At 52.9% G+C, this 12,244-nt stretch overlaps 1 protein-coding gene across 1 annotated transcript in view; it reads left to right on the forward strand.

Annotated features, from left to right (window-relative positions):
• Positions 1–440: 440 nt before the first annotated feature.
• LOC141257351 (EH domain-containing protein 3) overlaps positions 441–12,244 on the forward strand; it is an 83,293-nt gene continuing 71,489 nt past the window's right edge. Inside the window, exon 1 of the mRNA XM_073671816.1 lies at positions 441–583. The gene's annotated coding sequence lies outside the window, so the exon portion shown is untranslated. The remainder of the gene's footprint in view (positions 584–12,244) is intronic.

Consider the following 12,244-nt stretch of genomic DNA (forward strand, 5'->3'; position numbering starts at 1 on the left):
TGTGAGGAGGAAATATTAGGAGGTAGGGGGAAATGTGTAAGGAGACTATTGAGGGGAATAGTGTGAGGAGACAGTATGGGGGAAGAAAAGTGTGAATGGGCACAGAATAGAGGCTGAGTAGTGGGAGGGGGATAGCTTGGGGGGACAGTGGAAGGTCACAGCCAGGAGGGAACAGTATGCTAAGGAGGGGGAGTGTGATGAGGGGGCACAGTATAGAGACTGAGCCCTATAAGGGGGACACAGTGTGAGGACAGTGTGAAGAGGGGGCCAAGTATGGAAAGGAGAGGGCAGTGTGGAGAGCATGTACCATAAGAGGGACAGTGTGAGGGTGATATTTTGTGCAGGGAATATAGTGAGGGGCAATTATTTATTCAGCGGCTCAGCGTAGGGCAGATATTGTTATTCAGGAGCATTATAATAACACTGATATCTTTCAGGGCATCGTGTGGGGATGTGCTGCAGAAGACTGGAGAAGATGGAAGTCTGCAGAGACGAGGTGTTGATGAGAAAAGTCATCATCGAGTCTGGACAAGATGAAGAGGAAAAGAAAGAGAACAACTCCAGAGACAGCGTCATCTATCAGGTACCTGGATGTAACTTTTTTTATGATGCTGACATTTTTTTTTACTTATGTTAGGAGCATTAAAGATGTTGTCCATGTTTATGATGAGTCTGCAGTCACCCTATGTGACTGCAGACTTCTAAATTCTCACAGTGCACGCTGCACACTGTCAGGATTTTCTGGTGGTGTCGATTTGTATACTTGTGGTCACATGCTGACTAGACATGCGTGGCCTCACTCAATGAAAATGAATTGAGGGAGGCTGGACACGTCTAGTCGGAATGTGGCCAGAAGCATACAAATCACATAGTTATGCTGACATGACCGTACACTGTTGCCACAGCAAGGGAGAATCTTAAAAGTGTGCAGTGCATGCGCTGTGAGAATTCAGAAGTCAGCAGTTACATAGAGTGACTGCATACTTTCATCTCAAACCTTGATGAGCCCATTAATTATAAAATGAAGCCCTGTAGCCAATCATGACAGCGTGTAATATCCTCACTGTCAAGATTCAGCTCTGCTTGCAGGTTCCATCAGTCATCACATGGCCACTTCACTCATATGAGATTTTCATACTTACGGTCAAGTGACAACGAGTTTCTCTTCCTGCTTCTCTCAGAGAGAATTAGGAAGAGCAGCTCGTCAGCATGTGACCAAGGCCACGGCCCCACTATCAGTATTTGGTCAGTATTTGGTCATCATTTTTTCTCAGTAGTGGGAGCCAAAACCAGGTGAGGAACAATCAGAGAAAAAGTATAATAGAAACAAGTCACCAATTCTGCATTTATCACCCACTCCTGGTTTGGGCTCCCACTCCTGAGAAAAAATACTGACCAAATACTGATAGTGGGGCCGTGGCCTTAGTGTGCAAATCGCATATGTGTTGCGGAAGGGGGGGTGCGCCAAACTGAATTCTTGCCCCGGGTGCTAGAAGACCTACGTAGATACACCTCTGACTAGTTAGCCCCACTGCAACTAAAGACAAACAAGGCAAACAGACAAGGGGATACACTTAGCTTTGAGAAGACTCCAGAGAGATCATGACAAATATCCACCAAGGAACTCCAAGAAGAAATTAGCCGACTGCTAGAGCTCCAGGCCTGAACAGAGAAAAATAGTTCTATCACCAGCGACTCTCTGGAGACAATGAGGGTTTTTAAATATCAAGTGTGGTGCCCCTGAGGGTTCAGTTGCCACAGAGGTACTGCATCTCACCCAGAGGTGTGGTGCCCCACTCTCAGGTAAGGATGGAGTACTGCCCGGGACCCACCCACTTGCATCCATTACACTCCACTTCAGAGGGAAGGGCCAGATTGCTCCTAAGGGAGAGCACAGTCCCTGGTCACTAGCTGGAGGGTGGAACCATGTAGTGGGTGTGGGTGGAGGAAGTAGATTAGGGGAGCACTTCAGTAGGTGTATAAAAAGGGGAGCCATCTTGAGATAGAGAGTTCAGTCAGAGGAGGACAGTGAGAGGAGCAGGAGCTCTGCAGGAGCTCTGCTCAGGGAAGTGGGCCTAAGTTAAGAGGCCCAGGTTTGACTGAGGGAAGAGGACGGGAGCAGAGGAAGGCTCCAGAACAGAGGGGATCCCAGGGGCACGGGAAGTGCGGATGCCACCCGTGCGCCCGAATCTGCAGGAACGTGGAGGGATCAGGCCGCAAAGGGGACCGGCCCCTAACTAGTGGAGAACTACAAGGCTCAGCTAGAAACCAGAGGCTTCTGTACTTTCAGGGTGCAGTTGCTCACAGCCGCAACAATATCGCCAAAAAGGTAGCCATATAGGATTCAGGGGACTGCAGGTTGCCCGCCAAGATCCGAGGTTACCGGCTTGGGACACTGCGAGGCGCAGGGCAGGAGGGTGAGAGCCAGCGCAGGAAGACGACCGAGGAAGGCACACAGAAAGGGGTCTCGTTATGTACTCCTGAAACACCTGGGAGTTTGCTGAACCCCTGCCTCGGTAAACACAGGACAACGTGGGAGGCTACCCTGATCCTGGTAGCCTGGAGTGCAACAACTGTGAGTAAACCTTGAAGACTGCACCCCACTGTGTCCTAGCATTATTATCTGCGCCATCCCCCGCACTCCACTGCACAGCAACATCTACCTCATCTATAATCATCACAGCACCGCCCTGGAGCTTAGCTCTACCTGTGGAGAGCTGAATCAACTCTGCTGCATTACTAACGGCTCCAGAGAATCTGCACCGCAGCGGCGGCTCCATATAGCCGCATGCCACAGGTGGCGCCACGAACAATAATCTATAAAAACTATAATCCCCTTTAAATAGTCCCCCTTTTATTGACCGCCCTGGGTCACGGACCGGGTCACCGGCACTGTGACATCCCCCAGCATCGACCGGCCCGGCTACCAAGTACCCCACGGCCCAGGGGGCACGTCATCTTAGCGTCACGAACAGGATATGAACCAACCCGTTATAACCGGGTATTGTGCGCCTAGAGACTGTGTTGTATACTAAATGTGGCGCCCGCCCCAGAAGAACGGGCACCATTATGTGCGTGGTAAAAGAAAACAAAGAACCTCCCACCGTGGGCCGGGTCCCAGAATGGCGCCAAAAGCGCAGCCCGCCCCATGCGCCTGTGGCCATATACCTGGATCTGTCCATCAGTCTGGGGAAGCCGCCCCCAGGTGTGGCCGACAGCAAGCAGCCATTGGACCGCCCCAGAAAGGGGAGAAGAGAGAAGAAACCTTGGAGACAGGGAGGAGTCTCCAGCAGATCAGACGGCCCGCACCTGGCAGGCAAGATGGACGGAGATCAGCCTCAGACTCCGGGCTGGGGCCTGCAGCCAAGTGCATCACCCCTCACCCTGGAGGGGATCTTAACCAAGCTGTCCCTGGAGGATACGGGGTTCCTCCGGGATGAGGTGCAAGAACTGGGCAGAAGGATAGAGGAGGCCCAACAAGCTGCTGTCGCGGTCTGGAGAGCCGAGCTCCTGGAGAAGATGCTGACCCGGCAGCAGTCTGCGCTGCATGTGACCGGCAGCGCCCCAGCCCCGGCGGAGCTACTCCCAGACCAGGAGGTGATGGATGGCACCGGAGCGATCGCGGGAGCAGGTAGGAGTGAAATCCCTGTCCCGGACGCTGCTGGCGCTAGTCCAGTGCTGGTCTCCCTGCCGGAAACTCCTTCCCCGGGCGCTTGTGACGCAGACCTGCTCCTGGGCCCCCAGCTAGAGCCACCTGCCCCCACACCCGAATGGGTGTACGGACGCGCGGCCTGGGACTGGTCCGTGGAGGTTGAAGACCAGAGCCTCCCTTTACTGCCCGCTCCCGTACCCTTGGTCTCCCATAGGGAAGATGGGGACCAATTCCGATGGGATAACCCGGCGGGTGACCTGATGAGTTTTCCCCTGGAGACCCAAAAGGAGGCCGCACGCCGAGAAGAGTATTGCCGGCGGGAACTCCTTCAACTGGAGAAGGAGTGGCGCAACCGGCGGGTGCGCTGGGAGAGAATGGAGGCCCGCAACGTGGAGGAGAAGACCCGGGCCCACAAAGCCAAGCCCGCATGCCCGATCCGTAGAAGGGGTCGTCGTCAGGTTTGACCTGGATGGAGGATGGGGTTTATCCGGGAATCACAACTTGGCACAGACCTCTTTGTGAATCGGCGGGACGTGGAGTCCCATTTACAGCAGGGACATCCAGAGCGGGATCTGTACCCTGGTGACCGAGTCACCTATACCTGGCACAGAGGAGAGCGGGGCTGGTATGCCCTCCATGTACACAGAGTAGTGGAGGAGGAGGAGGACATGCCCCTGCAGTTCGAGGCTGACAACCCGGCTGGGCCAGCCTACAGAGAACAGGTGTCTCCCAGGAGGGAGCACCACTATTGAGCTATTTGTTTGAAGAAACTGTATATAGTTACCCGGAAAGGTACAGCATTGGTAAAGTGAACTGAAAAAAAGTTTTGTGTGTTTACTTAGTTACCCGGTAAGGGTATAAAAACAGACAGGCTGAGGACTGTGAGCAGCCAAAAACTTTTATTTGTACATAGTTTGCACTTCTTAAGGTGCTTCTTATTGGTTTTATGCAGACCGCAGAACAAAAACCCGTTTGGCGTGGCCGAAGACGTGGTCCAACGAATGGATCAGCTATGCCCTGCAGCCACGCCCAGGGCCTACGTTGAGGGTTTTCGGACGGGTCCCTCATGTTGCTCATGTTGCACCTTCTCCAGTGAAATGGACACCCGGCTATAGATTTCACTGTAGTTTATTGAAAATGGTTGATGTGGAAAAATATTTTATTGATGTGAGGAGAATTTTATTGGAAGAAAGTTTTATAATGTTATAAGCTGATATAGTAACACGAAACGTTTAAGAAGATGTGCTTCCCATAAAGGGAAGAAAAGTTGTGTGATATTCTTATATGTGATGCATCTAAAAATTTTGTATGTCTAAAATACCTTATTTTTTCTCTGTTCCAGCCCACGGATGTGCTGTGTTTTACCAGGGGGTATGTGGCACCCCTGAGGGTTCAGTCGCCACAGAGGTACTGCATCTCACCCAGAGGTGTGGTGCCCCACTCTCAGGTAAGGATGGAGTACTTCCCGGGACCCACCCACTTGCATCCATTACACTCCACTTCAGAGGGAAGGGCCAGATTGCTCCTAAGGGAGAGCACAGTCCCTGGTCCCTAGCTGGAGGGTGGAACCATGTAGTGGGTGTGGGTGGAGGAAGTAGTTTAGGGGAGCACTTCAGTAGGTGTATAAAAAGGGGAGCCATCTTGAGATAGAGAGTTCAGTCAGAGGAGGACAGTGAGAGGAGCAGGAGCTCTGCAGGAGCTCTGCTCAGGGAAGTGGGCCTAAGTTAAGAGGAGAGGAAGGCTCCAGAACAGAGGGGATCCCAGGGGCACGGGAAGTGCGGATGCCACCCGTGCGCCCGAATCTGCAGGAACGTGGAGGGATCAGGCCACAAAGGGACTGGCCCCTAACTAGTGGAGAACTACAAGGCTCAGCTAGAAACCGGAGGCTTCTGTACTTTCAGGGTGCAGTTGCTCACAGCTGCAACTATATAGCCAAAAAGGAGGCCATATAGGATTCAGGGGACTGAAGGTTGCCCGCCAAGATCCGAGGTTACCGGCTTGGGACACTGGTTGCGAGGCGCAGGGCAGGAGGGTGAGAGCCAGCGCAGGAAGACGACCGAGGAAGGCACATAGAATGTGGTCCCGTTATGTACTCCTGAAACACCTGGGAGTTTGCTGAACCCCTGCCTCGGTAAACACAGCACGACGTGGGAGGATACCCTGATCCTGGTAGCCTGGAGTGCAACAACTGTGAGTAAACCTTGAAGACTGCACCCCACTGTGTCCTAGTATTATTATCTGCGCCATACCCTGCACTACACTACACAGCAACATCTACCTCATCTATAATCACCACAGCACCGCCCTGGAGCTTAGCTCTACCTGTGGAGAGCTGAACCAACTCTGCTGCATTACCAACGGCTCCAGAGAATCTGCTCCGCAACGGCGGCTCCGTATAGCCACATACCACAGGTGGCGTCACAAACAATAATCTATAAAAACTTTAATCCCCTTTAAATAGTCCCCCTTTTATTGACTGCCCTGGGTCACGGACCAGGTCACCGCCACTGTGATATCCCCCAGCATCGACCGGCCCAGCTACCGAGTGCCCCATGGCCCAGGTGGCGCGTTACAAGCAAGGGTGTGTCAATTAGCAGAAGGTGGAGATCACCGCTGGGTCCTAGCGAGAGAAGGATACCACTACACTACAGAGATGAAAGGGTCAAGAAGGTGTCTGCAAAGCCTAGCGCAGAAACCTTCTACAGCTGGATCCAGAACGACTCTCTGTCAAACCTGATACACCCGTGACAGTACCCTCCCTTCTACGCGTGGCCTCCAGACACTCAGGATCAGGTTTCTCTGGATGAGTGGCATGGGAAGAATGAACCAGCCTAGGGGCATTCACCTCTGATGCTGAAACCCACATAGCTTTCCTCTGGACCACAACCGCTCCAGTGCACCAAGTAATGAATGGAATGACGCTGAAGACGAGAATCCACAATCTTCAAAATTTGGAACTCTAAATTGCCATCAACCATGATTGGGAGCGGCGGCAGGGGGGAGGACTCAAGAGGTACCACATATTTCTTGAGCAGAGACCTGTGAAACACATTGTGGATCTTAAGAGCCTGAGGTAACTCCAGACGAAACGCTGCTGGGTTAATGACGGCGGTTATTTTATAGTGACCAATAAATCTAGGTCCAAGCTTCCAGAAAGGAACCTTCAACTTGATATTCCTGGTAGACAACGACACAAAGTCATTCACACTTAGGTCCAGACCTGGCAAGCATTTCCTGTCAGCCATACGTTTGTACCTGTCTCCCATGATCTTCAAATTACTCTGAACCCTCCGCCACACAGAAGAGAGCAGCGAAGCAAAACGTTCCTCTTCAGGAACTCCCGAAGCCCCTCCCCCATTAAAAGTATCAAATTGTGGATGGAAACCGTATACACCAAAGAAAGGTGACCTGCCGGTAGACTCTTGGCAAAGATTATTAATAGCAAACTCGGTCAATGGTAAATAAAATGCCCAATCCTCCTGGTTTTCGGAGGCAAAACACCTAAGGTAAGTCTCCAAATTCTGATTAACGGGCTCGGTCTGTCCATTCAACTGAGTATGGAAGGCCGAGGAAAAGGACAGCTGCACACCCAGTCGAGTACAGAAAGCTTTCTAGAACTTAGAAATAAACTGGTTTCCCCGATCTGACACCACATCGGAAGGAATCCCGTGAAGCTTCACGATCTCATTAATGAATATGTGGCACCCCAGGGATCTGGTTACCACAGTAATAGAAATATTACTTCTGAGAGCAAGTGGGAGGTTTCCTGGTCAGGAGCCCTTAAGCAAGCAACACCTCCTGCCCAGTCCTGGGAGGGGAGGAATCTGCCCTTATAAACTGGGTCTGGGGCGCGGTTAGGTTAGACAGTCAGAGCCTGGAGTTAGTTCCAGACACAGGGAAAGTAACAGCTAGGAGCTCTGTAGGAGCAGGAGCTGAAGTCCAGGGGCTGGAGCTAAGCAGAGCTCGCCCTGGCAGAAGAATCTAAGAACCGGACACCGGAGTCCGAGGCTGCAAGGATCTTTAAGTCCAGCAGCAGAACCCAGCCGGCCGGGGATTCCAGGTCCTCTGGCCATAGAAGCCCGGAGGCTCAGTCACGAGCAAGGGACCAGCACCGCCATCGAGGAGCGGAGGCTATCAGAAGGCCCCAAGTCACCAGCCATACGGGTGAGCACTACACGGTACACTCAGGGACGTGGGCTACTTCCACTCGCTTACAGCAAGGTAGCCAGGAAGAGTGCAGACAGACGGGGAGGCTTACAACTCCACCTGGCCAGGGGAACTCCTATTTGCTCCCAGACTGACCAGGCCTCTTATGCTAGCCAGTACTCCTGGGAGGGTCTGCCGTATTATCATCAGTAAAGACCCTGAACTGCACTGCAAAGACTCTGAGTCGTTCCTGCTGCGCTCTTCAGTTGTTTCCCGCCGTCTTCAGCCGTTTTCCCGCCATCGGACGCCATCTTCAGGACGCCGCGCGGGAAGAAGAGGAGCGTGGATGTCCAAACCGCGCGAGACCTGAAGCTCCGCCCCACGCACCGACGCTGCGCAAGGTCCTGGAAGGGAGAGAGAGCGACGCTGACGTCACCAGGATGTGATGCAAGGTCCTCGTCCGGAGCAGCACCAGCGGAGCCGCAGCCTACAGAAGAGGATAGTCGGAAGGTAGGTCACACTTAACAAGGGGGGAGGAAGATGACGGACACGGAGGGACCCTCTACCACCAGCGCGGCCACTGCTGCAGTAATGCCATTTACAATGCCTTACATCCCCGGAGCGGCCTGGCTGCCCCAATACTCAGGGGAGTCGCATACCCTAAGCGACTTTAAAGAGAGACTGTACAGCCTATTTAAGGTATACCCCCTGATGGAGGGCCAGAAAGTGAGCATATTGATAGGCCAGCTAACCGGCGCAGCCCAACGCGAAGTAAAGTCCTGGTCAGTCAGGGACAAGGAGACCGTAAAGGAGATCTTGGCCCGTCTGAAGGACACTTTTGATACCCGCACCTCAGCCGAGTTCAAAATGAGATTTTATGGGTGCAAGCAGCGGGCCCAAGACAGTATAAGAGACTATGCTTTGAATTTTCAAGAGGCCCTGGGAGCCATTAAACAGGCAGACCCTGACAGTGTGCGGAATGCGGATAAACTGTTAACCGAGCAATTCATTGAGGGTCTGCTGTCCAACGCCCACCGAACCCAGTTACGTGCAATGGCCTTGCAGAACCCTGGTTTAGACTTTGCAAAGTTCAAAGACAGGACCATCCGGGTGCTCCGAGAACCGGCACCGGGTAGCGCTGTAACCCACCGGCGTCCTGCTATTACCTATCATCAGGAGGCGGCGCCCTTGTCTACAGAGTCTGTAGGAGCTGGTGCGCAGGCTTTGGACAACAACCCGGCTACAGACCTGCACTATCAGGTCCAAGAGCTGACTAAAAGCGTAGCCGCGCTAACCAGAACTGTGCAGTCTTTACAGGTCTCTCCTCCAGGAAAGCTCCAGCTGGCATCCGGACCGGAGGACGTCCCGTGGCGCCGACAGAGGAGGATCCCATCGTCCAGAGGAAGACCCAGCGACAGATACAACGAGGATGGACAACCCATCTGCCGCCGCTGCAATCAACCCGGACATATGGCAAGGTACTGTCATTTAAACGGGCACAACCTGGGGCAGAGGGCCAACCCCCAGACATAAGATCATCAGGCCCCTCAAACTGGCGAGATAAATATGTAGGGGGACGTCCAGTCTTGCCTGTGGTACTGGATGGCATTCCAATGAGTGCCCTACTAGACACCGGGTCACAGGTAACTACCATCCCTTATGTGCTCTTTAAGCGGCACTGGAATGACTCGGACATAACCCGCTACCCAGATGATGACCTGAGTATCATCGCCAGCAATGGTCAGCCCGTGCCGCAGGTGGGATTCAAAGAGGTGACCATTAAAATCGGTAAAGTCGAACTGGCGGCACAAGGACTGATCATTGTGGACATTGACCGTCATGAGAGTCACCCTAAAATAACCTTGGGAACTAACGTGATTGAAAATTGTCTTGCAGAGATAATTCTCATTTTACAGCAGGTTGTCAAGAACGCCAGTTCCAGCCAGCAGCGTGTTCTCCAAAAAGAGATCCAGGCACTGATGAAACGGCAACAAGTGGAACTATCTGGTGGTGAGATTGGTAGCGTGAGAATGTGTGACTCGTTCCCTATTGCCATGCCCCCGAAAAGTGAGATGATGATATGGTGCCGGGCAGCTATTGGTCTAAGAGGTAGAGACTACCAAACAATGGTAGAGCCCGTCTACTCAGACAGTAGGCCCACCATTTTGACAGCACGGGGAGTGGTCGATGTACGCCATGGGAGGGTACCTGTCCGCATCGTAAATATCGGGGAGAGAGAAGTACACCTGCCCCGGTATGCCACGCTAGCCAAATTGTTCACCATAAACCAAAATTCTGTAAAGGCCGTAGAACCCTTGCCTCCATCTCAACCAGAGGAAGGTAACGGCTCTAAGAAACAAATGGAGGACTGGTTTCAGCAACTGCATTTGGGTACTGACTCCACTCCCTCACACCAAAAACAGGGAGTCTACCGGGTTGTTCAGGAGTACGAAAGAGTCTTTAGTAAACACCCGCTAGACTTCGGGCGAGTAAAGGGGGTAGAACATCACATCCCCACAGGAGACCAGCCACCCATAAAGGAAAGATACCGACCTGTACCCCCTGCACACTATCAGCATGCAAAGGGGATGTTGCGGGACATGAAGGAGGCTGGGGTAATCAGGGACAGCTGTAGCCCCTGGGCTGCTCCACTAGTTCTAGTGAAAAAGAAGGACAACACAATGAGAATGTGTGTAGACTACAGAAAGGTCAACCGTATCACACACAAAGATGCGTACCCGTTACCTAGAATAGAAGAATCTTTAGCTGCATTAAAATCTGCTAACTTCTTCTGCACTTTGGATCTTACTAGCGGGTACTGGCAGGTTCCTGTAGCAGAGGCAGACAAGGAGAAGACTGCATTCACCACCCCGATGGGTCTCAGCGAATTCAACTGTATGCCGTTCGGACTCTGCAACGCACCAGGAACCTTCCAGCGGTTGATGGAATGCTGTCTGGGACACTGGAATTTCGAGACGGTCCTGTTATACCTGGACGATGTCATCGTTTATTCCAAAACCTACGAGGACCATCTGAAACACCTGGCAGAAGTGTTTGACGCCCTGGCAAGCTACGGCCTAAAGGTGAAACCCTCCAAGTGTCACCTGCTGAAACCAAAGGTGCAGTACCTGGGACACGTGGTGAGTGCTGACGGAGTGGCTCCCGACCCCGATAAGATCACCGTGATTAAAGACTGGCCAAGACCCTCCAGCATAAAGGAAGTGCGGCAGTTCCTCGGGTTGGTAGGCTACTACCGAAGATTCATTCCTGGTTTCACCAAAATGGCAGCTCCTATGCAGGACCTCCTGATAGGTCAATCCAGGAAGGCCAAAAACCAGAAGCCGCCCTTCAGGTGGGAAAAGCTGGAAGAGGAGTCCTTCCGCCAGCTGAAGATGGCCCTCACGGGGGATGAAATCCTGGCGTACCCTGACTACGGCCAGCCCTTTATCCTCCACACGGACGCGAGCAACATCGGGCTAGGAGCCGTACTGTCCCAGATCCAGCAGGGGAAAGAAAAGGTAATCGCTTACGCCAGCCGAAAACTACGGCCCACAGAGAGAAACCCTGAGAATTATAGCTCATTCAAGCTAGAGTTCCTGGCAGTGGTGTGGGCAGTGACCGAACGTTTCAAGTATTACCTTGCCTCTTCCAAGTTCACCGTGTACACGGATAACAACCCGTTGACACACCTGGACACTGCAAAACTTGGTGCCCTGGAGCAGAGATGGATGGCCCGCCTGTCCAACTATGAATTCACCATCAAATACCGGGCGGGACGCTCAAATGCCAACGCGGATGCCCTGTCCAGAATGCCAAACTTACCGGACGTAGGGGAAGATCCAGAAGAACTGGAAGAGGTCGAACTCCCTGCGTTCCACCGTCATGGGATTACCCTGTATTCCCACCGTGTAAGGGACAGGCGCTCTGCCACGTTCAATCCCTTACCCCACTACAGCTGGGCGGAGACGCAAGACAGTTATCCCGCAGTCCGTCTGGTGAAAAAAATGCTGACACAGGCTGGTGCCCGTCTTGACCCAGACGCTCCGGAGGAGACCAAGCAACTGTGGAAGGAGAAAAGTAAACTGTTTCTTTACAAGGAGAAGCTGTGCCGGAGAATGGTCAACTCTAGAACACATGAGCTGACCTGGCAGGTAGTGGTCCCAAGACGAGACGCGGCTATGGTTCTGGAGGCATACCACAACGGAGCAGGACACTTCGGATGGAAAAAGCTGGAGTTCTTGTTGCGTGGACGGTTCTACTGGGTAGGCATGAGAGGAGCCATCGAGAGGTGGTGCAGAGACTGTGGCCCGTGCAGCCTAAGAAGAAGAGACCGTGCCAGCCAGAAGACTCCCCTGCAGCCCATCATCACCAGGCAGCCACTGGAACTGGTAGCCCTGGACCATGTGAAACTGGCTCCAAGCAAATCTGGGTACGTCTACGCCCCTC

Source organism: Phyllobates terribilis, unplaced genomic scaffold (genome assembly GCF_046119375.1).
Source record: "Phyllobates terribilis strain yellow unplaced genomic scaffold, ASM4611937v1 Scaffold_3__8_contigs__length_932513732, whole genome shotgun sequence".
NCBI lineage: Eukaryota > Metazoa > Chordata > Amphibia > Anura > Dendrobatidae > Phyllobates > Phyllobates terribilis.